The sequence below is a fragment of the Dinoponera quadriceps genome, unplaced genomic scaffold (genome assembly GCF_001313825.1).
Source record: "Dinoponera quadriceps isolate SergipeBrazil2010 unplaced genomic scaffold, ASM131382v1 scaffold1565, whole genome shotgun sequence".
Classification (NCBI taxonomy): Eukaryota; Metazoa; Arthropoda; class Insecta; order Hymenoptera; family Formicidae; genus Dinoponera; species Dinoponera quadriceps.
Genome location: NW_014556124.1, coordinates 2,271,491 through 2,290,206, shown reverse-complemented (window position 1 = coordinate 2,290,206; position 18,716 = coordinate 2,271,491).

The window sequence follows — 18,716 nt, the reverse complement described above, 5'->3', positions numbered from 1 at the left end:
ATCGATGGCGCTCGTAGAGACGCCCGGTTGATACGGAAACGAGACGAAGGACGAGAGCGGCCGATCTGTTCGACATCGACGATCTCTTGGCCGTCATTAATTTGACGATCCCGAGAGGCGAGGGACCGACGGCGAGGGGATGGGACACGGAATAAAATAAACAGGCGGAAGAGCTAGCGAAGTGTCCTCTTTTCCTCTCTCTCTCTCTCTCTCTCTCCTTCTCGTTGTCTCGCCTATATCGGCGAGATTGAATTTAATTAATCCAATTAGACGCTCCCGGCTTCTAATGTATTTACAAAGTTCGCGAAACTTATGATCGACCGGCGTGATGCACCGGCGTTAATTAAAACTGCGCTAACGAAATCGTTAACCTCAATTAACACGTAGACAGTGTGTACGAGGTGACCCGAGAACGCTAAGCTCATGGAGCAGGGCTGGGAAAGGGGATCGTCCTTTTACAGCGACCGACGCTCCTTTTTAACCGATCTCTCCTTCCCTCCCACCTCCGCTCCGCCTCGCCTGGTGCAACCTGTTTCAATTATTATTTATGTAATCCTTATACAACAAGGTCAATTGCCTCTTAATGACAAAAAGATAAGCACACGTATACATAAAAGGGAATGAGTTGGTTAATTAATAAGCTTAATTTACGCAGCCCTTCCTCGCGCTTCGCGTATGAAAAATTAAATAAGTACTATTGCAGTGAAATGCGGCATTTTATTGAATAAGAGGCGGGACGTTGGTAATTGTTGGATTCTGTCATGATATATTCCCTTAGTAATTGACAAGCAGCTTAAAAACCAAACGAAAGACCTCGGCTACTCAGATTTATCCAAATTTTCGATTAGGAGAGACGCTTATATATCTAATATCTCTAAATATTCCAGGTCTTTACGGTTTGATATCTACGATTTGACGTCTCCTCATGGCTATCAAATAAAATTTTGATTTTTTATTCACAAGGTTAGCGTATATTATTGAAAAGGTAAAGAATTACGATCCCTATTACGGCTCCTCTTGATATCTCCGTAATTAAATGACGAATTCTAGCCATTATTTATTGAAATATTTGTTTAGTAGTCTGCCATTGCGCAATAGCGCTAACATGCCAATACACAATAACCGGTATTTGTTGTAACTGTGCAATTTTATTTTCGAGCATTTCGAAACATACAAGGTACATTTTAACATTTAATTACACATACACACTTCCTCATTCTTCTTAAACTTGGATGTGTTCTCGCGCGAATATATGCACACTTGAATGTTTTATAAGTTATTTAATATTATTTTACTCCGCTGTACACAATTCGAATCAAGTAAAGTTCAACAATAACACGGCATTTTGCTCATTTAGCTCTCCGCTAAAATACATTTAATATGGCCTCATTTTCGAGACTTTCATGTCGAAGTAGTTATTCGATAAATCAATAATTCAAGTTAGGTTTAAAAGTCTATTCGCTTATAGAAATCGTCCTCTTGACGGTTTGTATCTACTTTTCGACAGGTAAGCCGATATCTACGTAAAAAATTTACTGTTATATATTCATTGTTGTTCCCTCTAAGAGAATATATTTTGAATAAATTTGTGACAAAACTATGTTTTTTTCAAACGAAACCAATTTTTTAAATCTATTTTAGTAGAGAACCATATTACTACTTCTGCTCCTCTTCGACCCATTATGCAGCGTCGCCACAATTTTATAAATAACATCCTAAATAGTAGATGTTTCATAACTTTGAGTCTAAAATCGATCGAAAGACACTTCGACGAATATAACCGTTAAGATTTCAATTAAAAATGTTGATTATTAAAATTGTACAAAATATAAATAGATGCCGTAATATCGCCTTCTTCTTTATATTTTGAATCCATAAATTCTTCCTGAATTCTGCCTGAATCTATCAATTTCTTCCTACCCTCTTAATAATACTAATGATATAGATTTCCTACCTCGAAATTTTAACCGTTCAACATAGATTTCCCGATTCAGAATCTTAATTACTTGGTGGTTATGAATTTTCCAGTTCGAAATCCTAACGTAACATTTTTTATCAATATATTATTCGACTAGAATCATATTCAATTTTCGGTCAAACTTTTGAATTCGAAAATCCTCCAACATATTAAGTTTATATATATATATATAATTATAACAGTTATACCAAACTTAATTTATAATATCATTTTAATTAAAAGAGATGTATGATCCCCGACAGAGTAAATATTGGTTCAAGTTGAAGCTCAACGGAGCTTACTCATAATTTCTTTAATCTTTCAATTTTATCGCATAATTTTAATTACTTTTTATTTCACGTAATAATGGAGAATCCCGCTTATTACACCCGTCGAACGGGGGATATCCCCGACATTGATTCGAAACCTTTGTGAATCCTATTGATCCGGTTAATCTAATGGATGATCACCTTATACCCCCATTTAAATGACGAACGACGAGGTATTGCCGCGTGAAATAAATACTCATCCGCCAGGAAACACCTTGTAAATAGAGAATGTTACGACAGCGCGAGCGGACGCTATCGCGCGCGAATACGCGACGCTTCGATCGATATTCTTATTCAGAATAAACGGCGATAAAGTTAATTCGACGGTATCTCCGTGTTCGCGCGTAGACGTGAAAAACGCGAAACGCCCGGCGGCGTCTCGGGTTTGTATTCTAACGGAATTCCCCCTCCTCCTCCTCCCCTACGCCCCGCCGGTTTCCGGTCACCGCTCTCGGCCGCTGACGGCCTTACTCTTCGAGTTTATTGAATTGTGGAGATAGTTGGAAAATAGTTCGCCTCCCGATAAATTATAACCGGTCCGTGGCAAAACGAGTTTCAGTTTGCAACCTTAACCGTAATTTATATTACCGCTGTAAAACGACGAGCGCGACGCGATCCGCCACCGTCGCCGACGACCCCACGGGGCCTCGGCGATATTTCAATCAATTTCGCCGGGCCTATCGTGGCGCGCGCGTAATGCAACAATGCGAGCTTTAAAGCCTGTCGATCATCCGCTACCGCGCCGTCGATCCGTTTTTAATGCGGCATCGCATACTGTCGAGGTAACCAACGTATTACCGATCGCTGAATTTCCGCAGGCCGGACGTCGAACGCGTATTCGATTAGACGTGCAAATTGTTAATCTCTCGGAAAACATTCCTCGTTCGACCGATCAACAGCCCTCCCGCCCCTCTCTTCCCCTCCCCCCCCCTCCCGCGAACATCCGGTAACAACGCGCGTATACACACCGCGGCGGCTTTTTTTTTTTTTACATTTTTTTCAAACGCGCGTCGGCCATCCGTGCGACTCGATTTATCACAGCGCATTATCAACTTGCGAAATATACGGCGCATTTTCCGCGCTTTAAGCTTTCAGATACCCGCTGGGCTCTCTCGTGTAAGTTAAAGTACGTAACTTCTCTCACTCTCTCTTTCTCTCTCTCGTTTTTTTTTTTGGTGTCACGCGGCGGAGGACACAATAGGGACACGTGCACGAGGCGGTTTTTTTACCACGTCCTACGTGCCACCGATATATTTTTATTATTCGCCGACGTGTGACGTGGTGACACGATCGCTGACAACGTCGATTTTGCGATTTTGCGGTGTCGCGGCCCGATTAATCCCGAAGATGGAAAGACGGGTGGAAACGCGAGCGAAGATACGGGGGGGTAGGGGGAAGGGAAGAGTCAAGCTGTGCCCCGGACCACGCCATGACGAATCAATTATGCAACGTGCGAACTGGAACATTATACAGCTTTCGAGGGGGAGGAGGATGACTATCGCGACGAGAAAAGTGAGGATACGCGAGGAGTGGATTGATATGGTTAGCGACGGAGATTGATCGAGCGGGTGATCGATCGGCGTCCCGTGCAACGGGACGCGGTTCTCACGTGCCACGTACACGCAAACACACATAAACACACACATATAGAAGAGAGAGAGAGAGAGAGAGATGGCATGTTATGATATTATATATTGAAGAAAGATGCGCTTTTCAACTTCCGAACTACGAACGGACGAATTTGCTTTTTTGCGAGCCCGCTGGGGAGACCGGCGGCGCTTTCCGATCGATTCGCGATGATAAAATTAAAATTGTAGAAGGATGTCCTAGTGTGTGTGTGTGTGTGTACGCGCGCGCATAGAGGAAAAGAAGCCAACGTTTCGTTCGTTTTCAATTACGAAAGTTTTAGGATTTGCGAACGCTCGAAGCTCTAAAGATTCTGCGAAAGCTTGGTGAATTACGATTGCCTCGATCGCTGCGACATCAGGCGTACGATGTCTAATTAGCACGATGTGTGTGTATCATCTTGAAGTGGCCATAGTCACGCAAGAACGATCCAATCCACAAAATTATGATTTCTGAGATCTCGTTACTGGTGTGACTAGCCTGTACGTCTTTCTACACGAAAGAAAAAAAAAATCAAGCTTCGCGAGCGCCTAAAATTAATTAACAAGGGACAGTTTTTTTTTATTCTCTACCACATGATTTTTTATTCTCTATTACACAGTAAAAAACATATTGTACTCGTATCGAAATCAGTCTTTATTAAAATTTCTGTGTTACATTTTTAACATACTCGTGTGTTAATTTAACAGTACAGTCTTTATGTTGTCTCAACATCTCGCGCTATGCTGATAACGTAATTTTAACGCGAAATATTTCGCCGTACATGCCATGTGTGATATGGGTCGCTTTCTTGCATAACCGTCCAGGTGTTGCAAGATTCGCACATTCGCCGAGGAAAGAAACGAAGGCTGAACAAATGAGCGCCGGCTCGTCTCCTTCCAATAAAGCAGGGCGATAACGCAAGGGCGATAACGGCGGGATGATACGAGGCGACACTGAAAGATGCGGAAGCGGATACGGTTTCGACATACCGCACGTCCGTCGAAGCGGAAACCGGCCACAACCGCGGGCGTATGCGCCACGTCTCGTCTAACATCCGACGTGGATTTAGTCCTGATAGAGAGCCACGCCGGAAGGGAAAATAAACGGAAACGAGAGAGGCGAGAGAGAGAGAGAGACTCTCCATGACCGTCCCTCGGATTATCGGAGACCGCTCGAGCCGGTATCCGATGTCTTCGCTGTCTGCGCCCTTTTACTTTCACGGGGAAGACATATTTTTTCTAAAGTCGAGATAGTCGCGCGAGAAATAAATATGCCGGACGAGAAGGAAGAAGGTGGGAGAGAGAGAGAGAGAGAGAGAGAGAGAGAGAGAAATAGAGAAAGAGTGAGATTCGACGACGACGAAAAAAGTCCCGTCTCATTACAAAAGTAAAGGAAGCGCTCTTCGGTAATAGGTTATCGGTATCTCTCGATTCTCGGTCTCGCGTCTTACGGTGCTCTCGAGAGCCCGTCGTAAAGACAGCCCTGCGCAGGCGGAAGCCAAGGAAATAACGTAAGGTGTAGCACGAGAAAGAGAGAGAGGGAGAAAGACGAGAGCGGAAGTAGCGCTCGGAAGGGTGAAACGGGAGCTGATGGCTCGACGATATCTCGGACTCTCGAAACTCGCCGGATAGACGAACTCGGTGAAACTTTCCTGCCGCCTTCCTGCTACGGTTCCTTGATAGTTAAAAGTTCGCCGCGGCGGCGGCGGCGGCGGCATCGTCGTTGTCGTCGGTGTTGATCTACTCCTTCACCCACGCCCGGATTAATCGCGATTCCGTATAACGGAGGAGTGACTGGAAAGAATCCGCGCGACAGCGTGAAAACGACGGCCCTCCGGGTAAATTGAAACAAAGACGAAAGAGGGCCGAGGAAGGAGAAAGATGCTTCGGCGGGATGGGGAAATAACGGAGGAAGAGAAGAAGAAGAGGGCAGGGGCAGAGCGAACGGGGCTAGGAAGAGGAGGAGGAGGAGGGGGAGGAAGCGTAATCGGCCGTGCACGCTTTGTATATTTATTCGTATCGCGAAACGGCGAGTCGGCGAAACGGCATCGCTCGCTCATGCAAATAGACAACTCAGTTACACGGTTTACTCGGTTGCCGCGGCAACCCCCTGTAAAATTTCAAAGCCGCCCTCCGCCCGCTCTCGCTCCTTCGGCCCGAGCGAGTGCGCGCGCGCGATTCCTCAGGAAATTTTTATACTCAAAGTAACAAGGTACGCGCGAATTCACCGAGCGTACGCGGCTAGAGCGTGCTTTATGATTAACGTGCCTTGAATAGACGTCGGTCCCGGCATCGCGATTTCTCCCGGATGCATCTCTCCTGGATTTCTCTCCCATCCTCCTCTCCCTGCCGCCGCCGCAGTTTCTCCGCCGCCGCAGCAGCCGCCACTCTCGCCTTTCCATCTCCGTTCGACGCACGTAGCGCACCGGGCAAATGAACAACGATCCGGAAAACTATCGCGCTTCCCCTCTTAAGTCTGCCGCAGCCTAACTGCGCTCTCTCGCGCAGCGAGCCTCGCCTCGGCGACGACTTTATCGCCGACAACTGCCGGCGCTCCCTTCGATTTTGCGAACCGTGGGGAAAATCGAGTTTCCCTCTTTCCCTCGCGCGCGCGTGACGACGTGACGAGCCGCGACACATATAATTCCTCGCGCTCTGTTTATCCCGGAAAACAGTCGCGAGTGACGTCTACGGTGACGGTACGTACCTACCGTACGTACCGTAAGTACACGTGTGCAGACGACGCGATAAACGATTCGAGGAGGGCGCCTCCTCGCGCGAAAATCAATATAGGATAGCACTCGCGCCGCCTTTCTGCATTTTATAGTTTCGTCGGCGACATACATACACACACACACACACAAGCTCGCACACCTTGGCACCGTGCGCGCGCGCACACACCTCGGCGGTTGTCCGTACTTAAATCCAGCATGCCTCGAGAGTTTAGCACGGAGCTCTCGTACGGAAAAATAAATTCTAGACGGGTCGAGCGGCGAGGCCGCCGGTAGAAGAAACACGGCATAAAGCGCGACGTAAAAGCGGAACGAAAGGAAGGAAGGAAGGAGAAGGAGAGAGAAGAAAGAGGCGAAAGACACGAGACAGAGAACGAAGAGACGAAACAGAGAGAGAGAGAGAGAGAGAAGAACGACTATGTACTGACGAAATTGGATTAGTCGATGTACTTTTCTAAGAGAGAAGAGGTCCTCCCCCTTTGCTCTCTCTCTCTCTCTCTCTCTCTCTTGGCTTCTTTTCCGCTCGGCCGAAAAAAGAGGCCGAAAAAGAGCGCGTGCACGCTCGCTCGCTCGCCCGCCCGCCCCGCGCCACGTACACGCGCGGTGATGCCGGGGAAATCCAATTAGTTGTATTTCCGCTCGAAAGAGACTCAGGGGGCCTATGCAAATAAATTTAGCCCGGTCGCAGAGTGGCCGTCTTCTCTCCGTCTTTCCGGTCGTCCGCGCGCTCCTCCTTCTTCGTCGTCGTCGTCGCCGTCCGCTGTCTCCCCACGTTAGCCGCATTCTTCTCACTTTGTCTTCCTCCAACGGCGGAAAATCCGCGGCGGGGACTCTAATTTCTCTCGTTACATTGCGCCCGCCTTCCGCCTCGGGGGACCACTCGATTCCGAGACATAAACAAGAGGATTTTGCCGCGCGACGTAACGCGCAGCGTACGGCTCGCGATAATTTCTTCCTCTAAAGCGTATTCGGGATAACGGTCCAAACTCAGCGATGCAAAGCTGTGCCGGTAGCCTCTTCTCCGTCCCTCCTTCTCCTCTTCCTCTTTCTCTTTTTGTTTTCTCCCCCATCCTCGTCCTCTCTCTCTCTCTCTTTCTCTCCTCCGTCCTCTCTTGCTCTCGTTCTCTCTTTTCTTATTTTTCCCGGTAGCGTGCCGTTGGCACGGCGCGGCGCGCACGTTTCCCGATTTAATTTGGCATTCATTAGCGGACGCCGCAATGAAATACGGTGAGTTTGCTACGTGGAAATGGCGGGGATTAACAGAGGGAATAAAATATTTCGGGCGTGCACCTCGCTCAAGATCGTCGACGTCGGCATGGGCGTGGAAAGCGGAAACGGAGAGAGAGGGGGAAAGAGAGAGAGAAAGAGAGAGCATCTGGGAACAAGATAGCGTCTCGGCCGGAGGAAGGAAACACGGACGGTATCGCGGGCTGTAAATAAACGCCGTCGACAATACGGTAGAGCGGAAGCCGACGATTGTCCACTAACGTCATCGTCGTGCCTCATCGTCCCGCGACGTGGATTAAACGCGAGGGAGCGAGCGAGAGCGCCGAAAGTGCGCGCTCTCGCTTTCTCCACTGTGGCGCGATAAATTATGCCATTTCTTCGAGGAATCTCTATATCAAATTAACGGACTCCGGCGGATTTCGCTAGGATATCGTCGCGCTCGCCGCGTAATTACAACAATCTTTTTGCGCCGCTTGTAGAGAAGGTTCTCCGCTAGGAGAGTCGGACAGAAGCTCCCACACTCTCGCTCGGCAAGAAGAGAAAGAGAACGGGAGAGACGCCGAAGGAAGAGAGGAAAGCGCGAGAGGAAGTTGAGAAGAAAAACAAGGAGTATTCGCGAAAGGAGTAGTAAATGAAGGTGATTAATATGCATGGGACTTAATAGGAGAGAGAAAGAGAGAGAGAGAGAGAAAAAACGACGAAAAAAGACAAAGGAAACAATTTCCAAAGAGCTGCCGCGCCGTGCCGTTGCGGAGAGTCTCTCTCTCTCTCTCTCTCTCTCTCTTTCTCGTTCCGCGAGCGAGTCAAATATATATTTGCACCGTCGCGCGCGATAACGAGAGAGAGAGAAAGAGAGAGAAATAACGCGTACCGATTATACCGGCCGCGGGACGCAACGCTTGGCGCGCCTTTCATTAACCGCGTTCCAATTGTTAGCCACGGGAGGATAACGATGCGCGAGAAGCGCTTTCCGGCTTCGATTTCGCGCCGTCCCTTTTTTTTGTGCGTACTTTTTCCGCCGCCGTCGATTCCTTTCCTCTCTATAACTAGAGAGGCCGACGGAGAAATTTCACGGTGAGCTATCGCGCATCGAAACACGATCTTGCCGAAATTGGGAGACAGGGGAAAGAGAAACGGTAATTAAAACCGCGCACGGCGAGCGAACGCCAGGCCCGACCTATGGCGCGTTTGTACTACTTGTGCGACACGACCGTGTCGTTTCTCTTTCTCTCTCTCTCTCTCTCTCTCCCTCTGGGCAATCTCTGGGTCAAATTAGTAAAGTCTAGACGTGCGATGACTCGAACACAATAATGATTGAGAAATACGATATCCGCCAGATGTTATCGGATTCTCCCTTCGAATTTCCTTCGAAAATATCCGCCACAGATAAAAATATTTCGCTGGCACCGCAAATTTCTTAGTTACCGTTCAGTTATGCGGACAGCAAAAAGATGTGCTGCAAAAAGACACGGGCAAAATAATTTCACCGTTGCCGCAAAACGTTTATTTGGCACAAGTAAATTATTTTACTGTCCACATATCCAGCGAATTAATATTCTTAACGGATCCTTTTGCTATCCTAATAAATCTTTTCGTCCTTTCAAATAAATCTTGTTGCTGTCTGTATAGTAACTGAGAAATTTGCTGTGCCGGCGAAATATTTTTTTCCGTGATACGATGAAAAATTGAGACAAACCGAAAGCGGACAAGGCCTATGAGAGCCGATCGCTGAATATTAGTGCAAATATTTGAATTATGGAGAAAAAAAAGATGAAAACGTTTGACACAGTGTGCTAATGCGCCCGCACTGAATATTTTTCCGGGCTTGCAACGCGCACACGGTAAGTCAACCTTCCACGTCCAAAACTATCGTACACAGAAGAGAAATAGTTTTAAATCAACGATGGATATTCTCATATATAAGCAAAAATATAATCTTTTTGGAAGATTTTTAATCTTGAATTGATTGAATTGATTGACTTGAATAGTATTTGTGTCGCTTTAAAACTAGAAGCAACGATGATGCTATTTTGGCTCCGCTGACTTTTAAAATTCTTACGAATCTTATAAATTTTTATATCGGCTAATAATTTTCCCTGACTTTTTAACATTTTCAGAATTTGGTTCATAAAATAAATATATTTCATTCATGTTCGAGTGTGTTTTATTTTTATTTTTATCTTAAACCGCTGAAGCCGCGAACATGGTGCTTCCCGATAAACACCAACTATCAGTAGCGTAACATCAATGTTATAATTTCCCAATTGTAATTGTTACGTAACACACGCGTTATATTGCATTTACATTGTTGAGCGGGAAATTATAACAATGATATTATGTTACTGTTAGTATTTATTGGGTTAATGTACAAGTAAAAGATATTAAATAGAACGCCAATCAGGAAATAATAAAATATGAATACCATCTCAAATAATGCAAATAATAACAAAAAAACTCTACAGTAACCAAAAATAAAAATATGAGCCAAATTGGTACTTATGGTTCTAGCGGGGTACCTAAGCTCGGCGGTTTAGTGTTAAGTATATTTTAATAGCCCGTTATAAATACTATCTGAACGCAGTAATACTTTAATTTGTAAATGAATTACCGAATGTAAGTATAAAGCTGTTCTAAATTTAACACAGTATTTAGTAGAATTATGTAATAGTTCATTTCCATCGAATAAATCTACACAGAAAAAACAATAATCCTAAATCAATTGTAAATATTTTAGCGTGTAAGCAAGAATATTATAATATTCTTAAAAGACTTTTTTTAGTCTTCAATTGAGTGCAAATTATACTTGCTATCAATTACTATCAATACAAATTCAATCAAATCAAGACTAGAAATCTTTTAAGAAAGTTATGATATTCTTGCTTATATATGAAAATATCTATCATTGATTTATATAAAATTAATTTTTTCCCGTATAGTAATTTTAAATTTTCATTTTTCTATCCAATAAATTTTTTTGTAAAAATAAATTCTGGTATTCTCAATATTATGAATTTAATACTTGTATTTAATAATTGTTCCAACACATAATATCTACTTATACGCAAAAATATCATATTGTATGCAGTCAGTTGTATTTCTAATTCTAATAAATATTTTTCAAGGAGTATCAAAGCAACTATTTTATTTGGGTCAAATAAATACTTGAACGGTAACACTTTTTTTCCAGTTTCCCCAATTACTCGTATCAACAACCCCTTCTACATTGGAAAGGAGAAATTGAAATTTTGCGAAGTAAATCTCGTGACATTTTCATCGATAGATAGAAAAAAATTTGACCGTGATGACGGAATATATATTTTTTATCGAAATACACCCAAGTTTTCTTATTAATTGGTTTATTTCCGGCAGAAATAAAATTTTATTTCGCCGTATTTGAACGAACGTTAATTTCTGTGAAATAAATCCTGCATTTCGCGAATAAATTAAGTCTTTTTTTCTCAGTATACCCTCGCCTGATTATTAAATCACGCATTGTTTCTAATTCCTCTTAATCGTTGCGAAAAATTGAAATAAAATTCACCGGCGGGACAAAGGAGAAAAGCGCGCGACTGAAGAACGATACGCAATTATGCGGTTCGCGAAAACCCGCTTGAAGTAATTCACCCCCGGCGTGTCTCGTCCGAATGAGTCAATCATGATCCTTTTTCACGCGCCGACGAAGAGCGAGAGGAAGCGCTTTACGTGGAAGAAAAATTAACGGAGTGCTGCGAAACGACTCACGCGCGTTGTCGCAGATTTTATTCGACATTCGCTAATTGGCTTTTCGAATCGCCCGCACGGTTGACCGCCAGCGGTACACGCGGGTACAATAGCGAGACAAAACGCCGTCGTAGCTATCACCTTGTTCTTCGTGTATGCGATTAATAACGGCCGAATTCGCCGAAGCGTTATTAACGCGCAGGCGGGCGGCGTTCTAATTGTAGTCGGGCTCTATCGATTCCTAGATTAATACTAATTATATCGGCGAGTGCACAAAGCGGCCGCCTCGTAAACCGACTACGGCGGGACAATAGATCGCTCTCGTTATCGGTGATTAATGTAAGGAGCTGCGGAACGATCGACTAAATACGAGCAACGTAAGAACGCGCACAATTGACGGAAGAAAACGCTTCTCTCTCTCTCTCTCTCTCTCTCTTCCTTTCCCTCTTCTTCCTTTCTCCGAACGAACCGCCCGATAATCGTGTCCGATCCGTGAATGCCCCCGACGTGTTTACCGAGCGCGTATTCGTATATCATATAACCGGTTCTTCCCCGACGAGCCCGGGTGTAACGTTAAAAATTTCTCCGGGATCGCCCGGGCGAGCATACGTTTGCGGAAAATCCGCGCGATACGTCCGCCCGTGCACACCTGTACCGTAGGTCCGTAATCGTAAAGTGGGTCAATCCCTTCGGCCTTTATTCAGTGGTCTCGAGAGCCAGCCAGCGAACCTGCCGCGGCCGGCCGGCCGGCGTGCACGCGCTCGACGTTTCAATGAGGGAAAACACCGACGGGGAATAGTACGACGAAGAACCCCACCAAAGCCCATCCCCTCCCCCCTGCCGACGGTATCTTCGCGCTACGCGGCAAGAGAACGGCCGTGTAATTACCTGCTCGCTAAGTAAGCGGGCAGCGCCGGCGCGCCCATTATAAAGTTCGTTGTGCCAGGTCGCACCGCACAGCCCCAAGACCGAAAACGGCTCCGGGTAAACACGCAAAGGTCGCGCGCCGGCGGAATCCTGAAGACCGTGGCGGACTGGCCACGAGAGCCGGCTGCGCTTGTTTCTGCTCGCCCGCTCTCTCTCTCTCTCTCTCTCTTTCTATCTATCTCTGGTCACGGTTCCAGGCCGTGGCGAGCGCGCGCCCTTTATTTATGATCCGATTTAGGGTCGTGATTCCTTGTTCCCGGGAGCAGAACAGGAGGGATGTGCTAATCCTCGGGTCCTTCCAAGGAGCCGCGACGCTCTAGCAGTCCGGCGATTTATTTTCCTTGAATTAGCGCGGACGCGACTGCAAGAGCCGCCGAGCGTGCGTTTTACGTACCGCATATCGTGACGAACGGTCTCGCGAAGGTTTCGGTTAAAAAGCTTCGTCCGCGTTAAGCGCAGAACGCGTTCGCGCGCGACGCGTGATTAGGGATATCGCGATACCACTGATATGCCGGTGCCGATATTTTTCTCTCAACCTTAATACATCTTTTTTTAAGGTTTTCAGATCACAAACCGTAGAAAGTCGAGTGCGGAGGCGGGAGTGTCGCACACACGCTGTAAAATAACCGAGTTTGAGGTCGCATTTGGTCTTACCGTCAGATGGTGAAATTTCGACACCACTATCGAAATCTGACACCGAGATTCGACGCTGGTATCGCAAGTGATATCCCGATTACTCCCGATTAGAGGCCCGTTTCAATATTATTTGTTGATACTTTCGTGCCATCACAACATCCCTCCGCGTGATATCCAATCGGCGTATCAAATCAGCGTACAGTTGCCCCGGTAAAGCTGCAAGCTCATTGGATATCGCGTGCCGCGTGCGAATGCGACGTCCTGTGTAGACGGGGACTTACCCTTTCTTTCTTCTTTTTCTTTCTCGCGTGCTCCCACGCGCGAATGGAACGACCGGCTCGGCGGCCGGGAAGTTTCGGCACGGGCGAATGTATTACGAAGCGAAGTGCTTGCAAAAGTCGTCGGTCGCGAATGCGACCGGTCTCCGTCTTGGGGAGGGGAAGAGGGGAAGGGTATACAGAAAAGTGTACGTATACACGAGTCAGCCGGCGTACGATTAAAAGACGTATTTTCGGCTTAACGAGGCTTTCCCGCACGGTGATTAATTACACGTAACGTCCGCGAAGTTCGGTAGTAATATCTGCGAAGTTCGCAAACTTTACTGATAAACTGCGCGTTGACAGGTCCAACAATTTATTTCCATGTTGCACGAAGCGGGAAGCGCGCGCGCGTTAAATTCCTCCGGAGCGCGAAGTCAGAATAAACACCCGCCGTCCGGGCTTTCTCTGCTTTTGCGCCCGATTCGACTCCCGACCGGAATTAAACCTCCTCCTAATCGATAGCCGAATATTCCCGGCGCACACCCGCCGGTTCGACGTGCCGATTATCCCGTAATCGCCGCGCGAACAAGAGCGAGACCATAGGTGTGAGAATATGTAGACGGGACATACTCAAGACGCTACTTTAGGCGAGGGGAATGTAAGACCGGCGGGGAAGAACCGGGGGACACAGTACTTATACTTCGGTCGGTTTCGGCTACGCTCGGCTCGCGTACATTGTTATTGTTGGGTTGGCTGAGTTGTTGTCAGGAGAAAAACAACAAGTTCCTGCATTGCATCCAGCTGTGAAAATCGTAACGATGATAAGAAATGTAAATAATATAGGGAAAAGTGGAGTTACATCCCGACTATGGTCGGTAAGAATTGAATTCTGCAAGGTTCTGCGTACAATAAAATGTATATTAGGTAAGAATAAAGATGAAATATATTGGGAATAAAAATTAGAAATTGTTTTCACGCTATAGAATAAAACGTACGGCTGTCACGTGAAACAATTTCTCCATTTTATATCTTGTATTTCATTCTCTTCCATTGCATTGTGTTTAATCGCATTATTCTTAATTCTTATTCGTAATATTTGATATTTATTCCTAATTTACTTCCATTGTGCGCAGAATCTAGATTTCCATCCTCCGTAGAGGCTCCGAAAGAAGCATCAGAGCATCTGTTTTAACGCTGTTCGCCATTGAATTATTGCGAAAAGTTCGTTTCGTCTGACCTTCTGATGTAAAGATCGTTATTAAAGAAGTGTGATAAGTCGCGGTTATTCATGTATTAAATTATCATATTATTTTCAGCGGTATTATTTCAATATTTTAATATATCGGGGGCATTGATTTTCTGATTAATCTATTTGTGAAAACGCAATTTGGATAATGCCGGATAATGTCAGTCGAAGAAACGATGAAATGTATTTTTTTCACTGCATTATTGGTACATCCCCGATGGATATTATTACGACGGCAAATCAATAAACAATTGACTATTTTTTCAATATATTACATGCAAAACTTTTATCGTACCTCTTGTTCAACAAACATGTTCGATTTTCAAGAGAAATAAATGTATTTTCCCTGGTTTCGTGCACTGTAAACATCGCTGACCAAGTATTATATTACGCTGAGACCCGGTCGAATCTCACTTTTCGCTTTTTCTCTTGTCTCTCAGGCGCATACTTCTATATAATTTTTCGCTGCATTACAATACAGTCTGCATTACAGCAAACACCCATAGGCGTCTATTGCATTACGCAGATCCTGAATCCGGCATTTCCAAGTTTTCTGAGAATTTCCGCTTAGGTGACCGTCATTACCCCGTTTTACCCTACATTCCTCTCAATAATTTCCATGAACCGTCAATTCCACTCACGGTAGCTACATCACAGAGAGCCGAACACTATAAATACGCCCTCCTTGCCCCGAATCCTGGCACCCTCGCTGAATTAATGTTCCGTCATACATTCTTACCGCGTCTATGAGCGAGACACTCGCGAACGTGCGACACGAGACGTCACACCGCCGTCTTACTCGACAGTTCGCAGCTCTGTCGCAGGCGCTCGGGAAAATGCGAAGATGAAGAGCACCACACGATCGGGTCTAAACCCGAAAATTCGGCCGTAGCCAAAGACACGCAGTCTCAAGTATTGGCCGTGTGTTCGAGGGACCGCTTCTTGAAATAACCGGCGCGAGCGAGCGAACGATTTGACGTTTCGGACAATTTAACGAGCATTAATTAGTTAAGAATGTCGAAATTGCGTGTAAATACCAATTAGAAATGTTATTGGAATAGTCGAGAGCGAGAGAGTGAGAGAGAGAGAGAGAGGGAAAGGATTTGTTCCGCTTTTACGTTGCGAGCGAGCGAGTGAGCAGGCGAATATATACGCGACGTGTGCGCACAGATACACCGACAATCACGCTTCGTAAACAACGACGCAAAAAGATAACGCGATAATACGGAGACGGAATAAAATGCAAAGTTTACGCATCGCTTTAGCGAAGCGGCCGTACGTTACGACGAGCGGGAGCGTTCGTTGCAACGTTAACGCGGGGAGCGCCGAGCGTTCATATTCCTCGGGCGACTCTCGAGATTTACGTCTATAATATTCGATCGACGTTGCGCCAGAACGAAGATATCGCGGGGCGTTTCAGATCGACGACTCGATTGATCGGACACCGAGTTCGGCTGATGAAACAGCAAGCGCGATAGACGTACCGTGTCGCTCGAGATCGGCTCGTTACTGAAGCGGAGAAAAAAGAGAGAGAGAGAGAAAGAGAAACGGGAATTATTAACTATGCAGCACTCAAAGAAATGGTTTTACAATCATAACAAAAATTATCTAGACATGAGAAAAATTATCTAGATACGAACTAAGATGGATAAATGTCTAGCAAACACTTCAATGTCACATGTGCGCGTTGTATCTAATCAATATAGGTGACAGAGACAGAATTTTTTGTCGGAATTATTTTGTCTAATTTAGCAAGAAAACCTCTCTCTCTCTCTCTCTCTCTCTCTGCGTGGAGCTCAGCCGGATTGAAGCTAGTCGCATTTCTCATTAAAAATTAGTAACAGGATCTAAATTTTCTTGCACATATCGCCCGTATGCCGCTGCTGGAAACGATACGTGCCGATAGAATTTTCCACGGCGGATACAAAAAGAAAATAGCGACACGTTACACCTGTTGGAATTCCGCCACTTAGAATTCTAGCTGGACCGGGCAGAAGATTTCCCTGAGTGAAGATCTCGCGACCAGAGCGACAAGATCGTCCCGTCGTCGTGCGGTGTTACCGAACGGGGAGTACGGGCCGACAAAGTGGAAAGGTATAATGCAATATTGGAGGGAAATAAGAGAAAGGTAATGCGGTTATGTAAATTCTGTGCGGATTATTTGACAGAATGAGCGCACGATAGACGAGCGTAATGTTATCTCAGGTAGATCCGGCGCAGTCTCGTGCCGTGCTCGTGTCGATGAGGTAGTTAATTATTAAGTTACCAGTTCTCGAATTGTAGCGAGACTTACGTATTCGCGTGCCGCTTGCTTTCTATCTCTCCCTCCCTCTTCCCGTCATCGCGCGCGTTACGGTGGATTATCGTCGTCACGTGTACGACGTCGTCGTCGCCGACGTATGATACACGTCGAGACGATGTAACGAGATCGCGTCACGGTTACCGCAGGCGAATGCATTTTGAACAAGTTAATGAGACCGTCGGCCGAAGTGGGACGCAACAACTACTTCCATGGTTCTGCGTAAGGATGTTTGATCGATAAGATCGTTTGGCACGCGTGCCGCAGGAGCGACTCTCGGCCGGGACACGCTCGCTCCCGCGCGAGAGATATTCGCTCAGTTAATCAAGCGCGAAAAAACAAACGAAAGATAGAGCACGCGCGCGAAATAATTCAGCGTCGGCGGGAGAACCGGCGGACGAATGTTAACGAACGCGAAATCGATGGTCATCACCTGTGTGACGACGCGGGCCAAACGGCGTTGCGGGCGGCATTGGGCGCGCAAATTGTACGCGACAAAAGCGCGCGCACACACACACACACGCACACACAGTGTCTCTCCCGGCCAGGACTCCGGCGGAAGGACGGAAGGACGCGCGAAATTCGCGCTGAAGGATACCGGCGCCGGTGGATATCGCGGTGTGGGAGAGCGCCGGCCGGCGTTAAACGATACAAAAACATCCAATTCGTCATTCATAAATACGTCACGCGACAAAAGAGACAGACGAATTCCGAAATAAAATCAAACGCGCGCTCGCTCACTCGCTCGCACCGGGTATTACGTCGGTTCGCGACAAATTTTCAGCGCGGCTGTGCGTAGGCGCGCCGCGAAAACAAACCGAAATATATCTCCCTCCGAGAGCGAGCTGTTCCGCCTCTCTGTCCTTCTCTCCTCACCCCCCGGCCCGCGCCGAAATATATGGAGAGTATAACCGAATATAGAATAAATCTATCTCGCGCGCGCGCGCGCCCCAACGTTCCAATTTTCAAACGCCGCTGCATTCATCCGGCGATAAGGATCCGGCGCGCGGCACAGTTTCTACAAATATAAATCAAGGTACGCGCTTTCGCAACGCCAGCTCGCTCGCTCGCACGCGTCACTCACCGTGCCGGAGCGGAGGTGGCGGGGGCGGTTTGACGCTACGCCGAACACAATGGAGAGCGCGAGCGGCAGATACCGCGACGCGCGCGAACGACCCAGGCAGACAATTCCGTGTAGGCGCGCGCGCGAAGGACGATAAGATGCGTTCGCGGCTACGTGTTCCGTACGATACAACGATGGAGGAGGAGGAGAAGGATGTGGGCGAACGCGAACGTTTGACATTTTCGGCGGCGCGATATAGCTGTTACGCTGAAACTCACCGAGGAGGAGGAGTCCCGGTGCGAGGCGACTGGAAAAAAGTTGGCGAAAGTATTTCCCGTGTTTGTGCGAGAGAGAGAGAGAGAGAGAGAGAGGGTGAGAGTAGGTGAAAAACCCGATGAAATTACACCGGGATCTCGCTCTCGCTCTCGATTCTCGTGTCTCTTTACTCTCCACGCGCCGCGGTGGCGCATTAATTCATTCATTCGTTTAATTAATTAACACATTTAATCCGTAATGTATGTATAATTACATCGCGTGTGCGTTTTCAGTTTGTCGTTTCAGCGCGAAACCGGCCGAACTGAATATTGTATTTTCAATCCGCGGACTCGCTCCGGCGGCCCCGCCGGCGGATTATTCGTCACGATTTAATAAGTTGTTTAATGCACGAATTAATGAGCGAATTAAGACATGCATTTTTAAACCGACCGCGGCGC